The sequence below is a fragment of the Odontomachus brunneus genome, unplaced genomic scaffold (genome assembly GCF_010583005.1).
Source record: "Odontomachus brunneus isolate Ranch 3 - 2012 unplaced genomic scaffold, Obru_v1 Obru_scaffold_174, whole genome shotgun sequence".
Taxonomy (NCBI): domain Eukaryota; kingdom Metazoa; phylum Arthropoda; class Insecta; order Hymenoptera; family Formicidae; genus Odontomachus; species Odontomachus brunneus.
This window is the reverse complement of record NW_022639624.1, coordinates 100,857-112,089: the sequence shown is the minus strand read 5'-3', so window position 1 is coordinate 112,089 and position 11,233 is coordinate 100,857. Positions and strand designations below refer to the sequence as shown.

General features: G+C 31.5%; 1 long non-coding RNA gene and 1 pseudogene across 1 annotated transcript; one reads left to right on the top strand and one right to left on the bottom strand.

The window, feature by feature from the left end:
- Positions 1-5,164: 5,164 nt before the first annotated feature.
- LOC116851378 lies at positions 5,165-7,774 on the bottom strand. Its single transcript, XR_004379567.1, has 3 exons — positions 7,590-7,774; positions 7,117-7,437; positions 5,165-5,288 (listed from the first exon to the last, which is right to left on the bottom strand). It is a non-coding gene; the product is annotated as an uncharacterized LOC116851378 (long non-coding RNA).
- Positions 7,775-9,432: 1,658 nt separating this feature from the next.
- On the top strand, positions 9,433-10,683 carry LOC116851394 (annotated as a pseudogene).
- The last annotated feature ends 550 nt before the right edge of the window (positions 10,684-11,233 follow it).

The window sequence follows — 11,233 nt, the reverse complement described above, 5'->3', positions numbered from 1 at the left end:
AACTCTAGTACTACATAATCTTTTATTAAATACTACTGTGTCCAAAAAGTAAGGTGACATTGCATTTATTTCGAAAATTCTTTATTTATTCTTGCAAATCAATTTCGTCCCCTTCAAAGTAATCCCCCCCTGATATAATACACTTATTCCAACGGATTTTCCAATCTTCGAAACAGTTGTAATAATCGATTTCAGGAATGGCCTTTAGCTCCTTCTTCGCAGCGGCTAACTGTGTGACGATAATGCACCGTCACACACTGCGCTGATTATTCGTGATTTTTTAGCCAAAAACTCGACTAATATCGTTCCACAACCACCGTATTCACCTGATTTGGCTCCATGCGACTTCTGGCTCCGGGGACACCGTTTCGAGTCGATAGAAGAGATTCAAGCCGCTGCGAAGAAGGAGCTAAAGGCCATTCCTGAAATCGATTATTACAACTGTTTCGAAGATTGGAAAATCCGTTGGAATAAGTGTATTATATCAGGGGGGGATTACTTTGAAGGGGACGAAATTGATTTGCAAGAATAAATAAAGAATTTTCGAAATAAATGCAATGTCACCTTACTTTTTGGACACAGTAGTATATGTTGTGAATTCATAAGATGCCCATTGTCTTTAAAAGGAACCATTATAAAAACTTGCAATGGATAAGCCGAGTCTCCTAAAAGATATGTATTTGGAGGAAGCATTTGTTTGTGGTTTTCAATTAATTTTTGATAAACTGGAGAATTTTGTCACATCCTAGCGTCATGTGTTGATCCTGGTCATCCACAATATACATCGATAAATTCTTTGTTGGCGTTGCAGATACCTTGTAATAATACGGAGTGGTAACCTTTTCTGTTATAATACGAATTGTCTTTCATAGGTCCAGGTATTGGGACATGTGACCCATCTACACATCCAAACACATTGCGGAAACTTTCATGTCCTCTTAATTCATTAAATTGTTCTACATTCTCATATGCAGCTCTTCCTGTGGGCTAAACTATATATAATTCTGTATCTTTTTCACAAGTCGTTTACAAGTTCGTATAAATAGTGTGAGCATTTCCTTTGCTTAAACCAAAACAGTCTGCAGTTGATCGAATTGACTCTTGATTTGCAACAATCCATATAGTTAATAACACAGCTTTTTTAACATGAACTTTTATTGGTGAACGTCCAATTCTTGCTTGCGATTCTTGCTCGTTTAAATCTTCAATGAGATTCTGCATATAATACAAAATTATTATTAAAAATTATAAACATTTTATTTGTTATATACATATTATTTCAGTTTAATATATTTTTTGCATTTATGATCAGAATATACTTTGTACATATCTCGACTGAAGTTCTAGATAATCGAAAATGCATTTTAAAATCTATATCAGAATATAGTGGCACTATTTTTGATACAAAGTTATTCATTTTTATGTGTTTTACACGCATACATTTAATTAATAATACATCAGTATTATTTGTATTGTTACTGTCGTTACTTGTTGATGTGGTATCAAAAGAATCATCAGAAGAAGGTTCATCTTCACACAATTTTTTAATGAAATTATATTTTAATAGCGTTTCCATGTTACAATTTTTTTTTCTTCCTGTTGATCGATACAACATACAACTTAATATTTTTAGGCTAGGAAATTACCCCTACCATATTTAATCGGAAATTTCATCAGTCCATCGACAAAATGAGTCGATGGATCTGATGGATATGCGATGACTTCAGCGCTGTAAATAAGAACGTATTGATGTAATTCATCGATGAATAAAAGAACGCTTCGCTGCATTTGCGCTGCATGCGATGGATCCATCGATGAATTAAAAAACTCGCCATTTGTTTCGTATTTGTTGATAACAGTTTCCAAGTCTCTTAGTCAGTTCATTCACGGACGCCCGTATGTGACCACCTAATTACGCAGGGATTGTTGTATTCAACTTTGGATTGTGGACCGTGTCTAGTTTTGTGTTATCTGAAAAATGGCTAATTTTTACACAAATTCTGAAATGACGGATATTCATTCATTTTATATATGATAGAACAAAGGGCAATGCTTCAAAAGCAGCACGCTTGTATCATGCAGCTTATCCGAATTGCACACAAAATTAGACACGGTCTACAAACCAAAGTTGAATACAACAATCCCTGCGTAATTAAGTGGTCACATACGGGCGTGAATAAACTGACTAAGAAACTTGGAAACTATTGTCAACAAATACGAAATAAATCTGGACTCTTTGACTTTCAATGACGAAACATGCCGAAATGTGTATTGACACGAGCCGAAGGCACATTAAACATTTATTGTAGATTTAATTTATTTTCTATTTTGCACAGAACAAAATGCTTCATAACTCAGAAATAAAAGGTTTTCGGAGTACTGTTCATTAAGAGTTTTTGGTTTGTTTTAATGAGTACTACATACCCCTAAAATTTGGTACCACCTTTTGGGAATATCCTGTATAATGAACTGGACACACACACATACATACACGCACATGCATATTATAACAATAAATAATTATTATTCATTTTAATTATTTATGTTTATTCTTATTATTAGTATACCCTTACAAAAAACACTTAATTGTGGATGTAAACACCTAAATTTGAATGTTAACAACTAATTGACTTCTTCAAATTAAGAAATCTTTGAATGTACACGCACCGGCGTTAATGCCGTCCGAATATCCGTGTGACTCGCACACGATAACGCGTCACTCATACACTGCTGCGTGTAGGTGAGCTAAGAGCAGCACGGAGTGGCGGAGGGAGCTAGCGGTATACGATCGTCGGACGCTTGGAGAGGGAATAGTGGTGGGAGTCGCGGCGATCTTCCATCCTCTATCGCAAACGTAAGAACGAGAGAAATAGCATTATAAGACGTCTGGACAGAAATGCCGTCCTAAAATACGTGTGACACACACTAAGAAAACGCTTGACTCACACTGTCTCGTCTATACGTGAGCAATACGCGGTGTCCCGACGATTGTTTCGCTCGCTCGAACGTTCATGCATTTTTCATTGTTAGCAAGGAAATTACTGTAATGTAAAAATCTTGGGGAAAGGTTTTTAGGAGACTTTGACAAATGCTTCTTAATAGCTACTCTTGAAAAAAAAATTAATATTAGATTTATTTTAATATAGAATTCTGAACCATTCTGAACTCTTCTTCGATCGACAACCTACACAAACGTTATATTGTTGCAATATATTCTATGTTGGTTCAGAATTATATATTAAAATAAATCTAATATTAATTTTTTTTTCAAGAGTAGCTATTAAGAAGCATTTGTTAAAGTCTCCTAAAAACCTTTCCCCAAGATTTTTACATTACAGTAATTTCCTTGCTAACAATGAAAAATGCATGAACGTTCGAGCGAGCGAAACAATCGTCGGGACACCGCGTATTGCATGCCGGTGCATGGAAATTTGTACAATAGGTAATGTTTCAAGTAAAATATTTCTAGAATATTCAATTTGAGATATTCTGATATATTTCCCGCGACAGTTTTCTAGAATATTTCGCAAATGATAATGTTTCAAATGGAATATTTCTAAAATATTTCATTACAGATCCTGAAATATTTGTAGTGTAAGATCTCCAAAATGTTTCCACAATATTTCCAATGTAATATTTCGAATAAAATATTTCTAAAATATCTCATACGAAATATTTTATTTAAAATATTTATAGAATATTCTAAGAATATATCTCAAATAAAATGTTTTAAAAATAATATTTGTAATATTTTTGAGATATTGCTGAGACGTTTTATGCTGTGTGGGTAAGGATCCAGTCTAAAGGCTGACTTATGAAGATCGGAGCCGGTAACTGTAAGCTTATGTAATCTGTAAGAAATTGACTAATCACAGATAATTATTCTTGTAATAATCGAAAAATCGTAATTTTATACGGAATTTAGCTGTTTTACTTGATCACATTTAAAAATCCATTTAGCACTGGTCGGAATTCGAACTCGAGACATCTCTGAATCGTTGGTCTATCGCTTTACCACTTTGCGTTATTTAGCAACAGATAGCATATTCTCTATAGAATATTCTCTAGAATATTTCACAAACGCCGCAAATGTAATATTTCAAATGGAATATTTCTAGAATATTCTACCCTTATAGAAATATCATACTAAGAATCATTGATAATTACTTATTATCCAGTATTTTTAATACTGAAAATAAATAATTATCAATGATTCTTAGTATGATATTTCTATAAGGGTATTTCAGATATTCAGAAATATTTCTAGCGACAGATATTTCACAATACTTCAAAAACGTCGCCAATGTAATGTTTCAAATGGAACATTTCTAGAATATTCTATTTCAGATATTCTGAGATATTTTCAAGAATATTTCAGAAACATCACAAATGTAATGTTTCAAGTGAAATATTCTTAAAATATCTCATACAAAATATTTTATTTCAAATATCTGTACAATATCTCAAGAATATCTCAAATGTAATATTTTAAAAATGATATTTGTAATATTCTATTGCTAAGATGTTTTGTGCTGTGTGGATATAGCTGCAGAAAAACGTTAAAAAGGGATGTCATACCATCAATATTTCATGAAACATATGTAAGATTTAGACATTAAAGAGTTCCACAAAAAAGTATTAATTTTACAAGAAAATTGTGCCGGGAATATAACCGAAAGAGCAAGAGAAATATTAGAGAATACTTATGTACCATGTGGTATATTTCAGTTAATATTTTATTTACTTTACTTATATGTGTTGTAATGTAGACAAATTTAAATATGATTATAAGCAAATCCATTAAGTTAATTCTATCTGTTGTAGCAGAAAAATGCAAACAAAAGTATGGGTTGTGGTATTAACAAATGTAAAACAAAGCATGGATTGTTATGTGCAAACAGATATAAAAGAAAACATGGATTGTGTTGTGCAAACAAAATCTTCATATTTGGAAAATCAACAGAAAATATTAGATTTGCGAAGACAAATACAGGACTTGGCGCATCAACTAAAGCAAAGAACCTTTAAAAATGTCAACATGCAGCAGTTAAGGGGGGCTTCTGGTCTTGAGAGGCGAATTCAGCCGTATTTTTAGAAATTTTTTTTATGCTTAAAATTTATGATATAATTAAAAATTGATACATTGTTATAAAGTACATTTTGTATAGATTTAAAAAAATTGTATATTTTAATGTTGTTCCCATAACATAATAAAATATGGCGCCGAAGTTAGGCCTGTACCGCGAGTAGAGTCAAATGATGGACACGATAGAAGTCGTTTCTGTAATCTGAAAACAAAAAACAAGGTCTTATTTTGTAGAGTAGACTTGTGATTTTCGTCTGAACTAGGATTATTAATATCGCATGCATAATTTTAATATGACGATAAGTGAAAAAAATCCGATTTTATTCAATTTTTTCTCTCATTTGTGTTCCAAAAAGAAATAGAAAAAATAATCTATTTAGACTATTTATCTTAGTTTCTGCGATAACGACATGTTTATTGAATAACTGTAACTGTAAAAGCGGAAGTTAATCGGGCAAATAGTTTCTTTCAAATTGTGTCCACCACGTTCGAAAACATGGTTTCGAGAAAAATGCGTTTAAAGTTTGATGAAACATGTTTCGTGATAATATGTTAAATCTTATGAATTTATCTTTAATCAGCTATTCCAAGGCCATAAAGTAAATCTTCTCCTTCTTTGAAAATCTCATTCTGAAGTGTTTTTTATTCTCGATTGGCAATCCTTGCTTCTTTAGAGCTCGAAGATGCGCGATGTTCCGAACGCTTCATCCGAGTCGGTCGTCGTCTCGATAAATGGTAAAATCGTGAGCTGCGCTGCCAATTGTTACGCTCATCACTTCCATTATTTTTAGTATATTTATATATCCATCATTAAAGATGCACGTTGCTAAATAATTGGCGACTTCAACCACTCCTTTGCCGGCGGATATATGCTTGGGAGCAATCGTCCATAGTAATGAATTGAAAGATTCATTATTGTTTTGAGTGTGTGCAAAGACATTTTTCTAATAAATTATTGGATGATAATTCTTTATAAATCGGTCTAATAACTTCTGCAACTTTTTCATTAAGAGGTAGATTGTATGTAAATGTCTGGAGCGTTCCGTTGCTTTCTGCTTGTCGCCACTTGCACCAACTTCCAGAACCCGGCGGGCAATAATGATGTTGTGGTTTACTGTCTGTTGATGTTTTGTGAAAAAATATTCCCCAAATTGCTTTTTTCATTTCTTCGAGGTCATGAGCATTCCGTCTGAGAGCTAAACTGTAGTACGTTGTTAAATCGTTTATGAGTTTAGCAGTCAATTTTCCCTTTCTTCCAAGACCTTTGTTATTTTTCTTAGCATTTCGCAGTCTCGTTCCCATCCGCTTCTCCACGTTTCCAACGCACTATTTTTTTTTTGTATATAAACGTTATTACCGTAAGGATTAATGTCTACAATATCTTTGAAAATTTTACTATCTCCGTCTCCGATATACGTTGTATATTGAACACCATATTTTTGTACCGACTGCATAAACATTTCTGTTATAGCATCTACTTCCATTTTTCCAGCACTGCCTACATGATTAATGGAGCACGTTTCTTCATGACTGTTATACCACTCTTCATATTCAGGCGTATTTTTTTTTGTCGGACCAAAAGCAGCATGCTCGACAGAAACTTGATTTCACGACGGTATCGATCACTTTACTAGAATATTTTCCAATCAAAGAAGAGACGCCAAACAAAGAACTAAACCCTCTTTTTTTCCATATTTCATCACTCGATACGGATAAATGTTGCCGATTTCCATTTGCAGCTTCAGTGAGATTTTTTCTTTGTTAACGGCCGCTGTAATTGACAACTTGTAAATAGCTTGAGAAGCGGTACACAAATTTTCTAAACAAGCATAATATATAGAAATAGGTAATCCTTTTCCAATATCTATTAACGCGCAGAATAAATTTATTTCGTGAAGCCCAATCCCAAGAAGTCGTATCACAAAAACAATTCGCCGATTTACTTCGTATGCTTTATCGATTACGGGACACGTGTTTATCTTTTGCACAGTCACATTTCATACAAATTTTGAAACCAAGTCCATGTATACCTTTTTCATTAAATGTAACATTTTTTTGCATTCTTTGCAACAAACATATAAACTTATAGCCGCAAACACCGCAATAAAGTTTATAATATAGTAACTGTAATCTCGCTGAATGTTCACATCCATGTCTCTCGAGTTCATTAATTTTTTGGCTGAAGTACTCGTATATACTGTATCTTGCTCTATATCATGTCGGTTTCCGTGATACATTCGTTTTATTTTGCGCGCAGCATGTGTTCGATTGACTCTTGAACTTTTTCTATCCATTATTTGCTCTGTTCTCGTTCGCAACGTGCTCCGCTTTGTATAACCTCCAAAACGAAACTAATGGTGAAAAATATTATCAGTCAAAATCAAAGTCAGAAATATTATCAGTCAAAAGTAAATGTTTCATTCATAATTAGAAGTGCATTTGACTCCATGTTGATTCCGAGTTTTTATTACAATTGATTGGAATACACAAAATTCATTCTTACTTTCGACTAAAAATATTCACTTAATGATTCATGGAAGAGAATTCACTCTATAGGAGTGCAAAATTCAGTCAAATTTGAGTGACTCGGTTGCTATTTTATTTTTTGAGTATAATTTCACTCCAAGAAAGGAGAAGGGCTAATAAGATCTTATTGGCCCCCCTTTAGAAAGTAACACGCATTTCTCATTCGTAACTTCTATAACTCTGGCTATTATCTCTACCATCCTTCAGATGGATGGTAAGAAACCTGGTTCATACAATACAAAGATATTAGACACACTTTCTAAACCAAGAGAGAATCGTTGGAAGGAACTGAAGATCACCCAAGCAGCAGTTACGGCACTCGCGCGCGCTGTTTGAATCAGTCAACGGCCCGATACACCATATCACTTTTTACCCTATATCTCGGCCAATTGTAATTTTTCCAAGAAAATATTTTTTTTGTAGGATATTCTTAAGACCATAAATTTTCGAAAAATGCAAAGAAAAAAAATCGACTTTTTGAAGCTCCAAGACCAGAAACCCCCCTTAATTGATCACTTGAGAAGGACTAATAGCAAGAAGGAAAATATATATGAGGTACTGCAAAAGTATTTCAAAAGCTTTCCCTTAAAATTGTTTCATAATGAAGTTACAAATTCTCTAATATTAATCATGCTACTTATTCATCTACTATTAGAGACCTTGCTGTCACTTTTCATTCTTATTCATCTAAGACAGGGCTCGAAACAGTTTACTAATTTTAGCTGATTCTCGGCAGTTGCGCCTTCCATCTTCCCTTTGCTGTGAGCGGGCTACAATAGAGAGCCTTTAATCAGAGTGGCGCCATATGAAAACTTCCGCCATGTTTAAGCGAAATCCTGCGAGAGAGAAAGAGATATTTATGGTCTCAGTTTATTCAACAATATTGCTGTCAGCTTCAGATATAAGGTTAGGTGCAACAGCAGGTGTAAATACATTTTATAATACAGTTAGGACCTATCCAGGTAAATTTGTATATTACATAACTATATTCATAAAGAATTAATATTATCTAATCATATTTTACATATGTATTCATACATGAATACACATGTATTCATATAATAAAAATGTGATATGATATTTAATAATTTTCTTCATGGTTATGCAGCAAATTGGTTTGAATTTCTTATAATATTTTTGTAGAAATATGGGTGGATGTACAATTCTATTTTGCAACAATTCATTTAAAAAGGGATATATATATGAAAATATTTCCGAAAAATCCAAAACGTCGAATGGAATGGATAAAAAGTATCAATAGTAAATATAAAAATTGGACACCATCAAAAAATTCATATTTATGTGAGGTAAAGTTATTATTTGTTTCATAAATATTTACAATGTCATAATAAAAAGTTGATGTAATACATAAAAATATGTTCTGATTGGTTAAAATGTATAGTCAATTTTATTATGAATTTAATTCTTCATTTTTTTATAATTTTTTCAATTATGTATTATTACATGTGAATCCAAATCAAATACTATAATAATCATGATATAATTTTTTAATTAACTTTTGTGTCATTATATAGGTACATTTTTCTCCTGAAATGTGGAAACAAAGAATAGACAATAAAAGAAAATTAAAATCAAATGCATTGCCAACAATTTTTGAATACTTTCTGAATGAAAAAATTGTTTTCAATAATCAAAGATCTGATGTTATTGAAGAAGAACATAGATTAGTATATCATAATTCCAAATCCAATAGAAATCAAATTATAGTAAATGATAAACAGGTAAAATCAATGATAAAATAAATAAAAAATGAATAATAAAAAATATATTTAAATGTTTTAATAAATATATATTTTTAGATGGCTATAGATGAAACTGTTGAAGCTATAGATGAAACTGAACTTTCGACAAGCAATGAATTCTGTAATACATTATCAACAGAATGCATTTCAAATACAACTAAGATTGATGGAGGTAAAGAAAAAGATAAGAACATACACAACAAGAGATTAGAAGAAATAAATCGAAAAATGCAAATTTATTTAACTCTTTTGCGAAAAAAAAATAGAGTTTTAAGATCTAAAGCACAATCACTTGATGATAAAATTAACAATAATAAGTATAAAAAGGCTTTAATGACAATATTTAACAAGGATCAAATTAAAGCTTTATTGACAAAAAAACAAACAACAAGAAATTGGTGTAATGAAACTATTCAACGCGCACTTAGATTGAGGTTTACATGTGGTAAAAATGGCTACAATGAAATTTTTCAACAAGGAATACCATTTCCAAGTTTGCGCACTTTACAACAAATATTGGAAAATTAAAAATTTAGGAATGGAGTTTCAGACGAAATGTTTGATTTTTTACAATTTAAAGTATCTTCATTTCAAAATGACATTGATAGAGAATATGGACTTGTCATTGATGAAATGAGTATAACACCAAAACATGTTTATGACTGTTCAACAAAAACAATATTGGGAAATATAACATTTCCAAATCAAGAAGATATAGCGACACATGCTTTAACATTTATGCTGACAGGTACTGCTAATTGATGGAAGCATATTGTCGGTTATTTTTATACAGGCGATTCATTTGCTGGAGCAATTCTCAAAGATATAATTTTTCAGATAGTACGTAAAACTGAAATAATTGGTCTCCATGTCAATTATATAACTTCTGACATGGGTCCGGGAAATTGCAAAGTATGGAAATGTTGTGGGATAAGTATAGGAAGAAATTGTAGTGTTAACAATTATATTCCTCATCCCTTTGATTCCAATCGATTTTTATATTTTATTGCAGATGTACCACATCTTCTAAAAAATTTAAAAGAATCATTAATTAACAACAAATTTTTTATCTTGCTAAAAGAATTTGTAAAAAAAATATAAATTACCATGTAATAAAGTTTAAATTGCACATTTTAATGAATTAATTCAATCTCAGAAAGATTTGGAATTTTTACTAACACCTAAATTACAAATTGATGATGTTGTAACTACTAATACTTATAATAAAATGCGAGTGAATAAAGCAAGAAATGTTTTCTCTACCCATGTCAGTAGTTCATTAGAATTTTTAGCAAATGAAAACCATAAACCAGAATTTATTACTATGGTTTGTTAAACAAATATCTAAGTGGTTTTCATTAATGACTTCTAGATCATGTTGTACATCATTAGATATAAAAAATGAAGACATATACAATGCTAGCATTTATTTTCTTCGTGAGATAATTGATTTTTTTACAACAATAAAAATAAGTAGTAAAGAAATGTTTAAACCTATTCAAAGAGGTGTCATACTTTCAACAACCTCAATCATTAATTTAGTGGAATATCTTTTAAAACATCGCAATTTTCAGTTTATTTTGACTGGTCGTTTTACACAAGACTGCATAGAAAATCTATTCTCACTTCTGCGACATAAAAATCCAATTTTAGATGCTTTGCAATTCAAAAATAATTTAAAACTTATTGCTATTACAATGTACACAAACTCAATATCAACAGGAAATTATGAGGCTGATAATAGTGAATACCTTAATGGCTTTTTAGAATATTTAAAATATAAAGATGACGTACATCATTTTTCTAAATCATCTTCTGCAATCATAGATGAAATTCCTCCTTTTAATAATAATTCAAT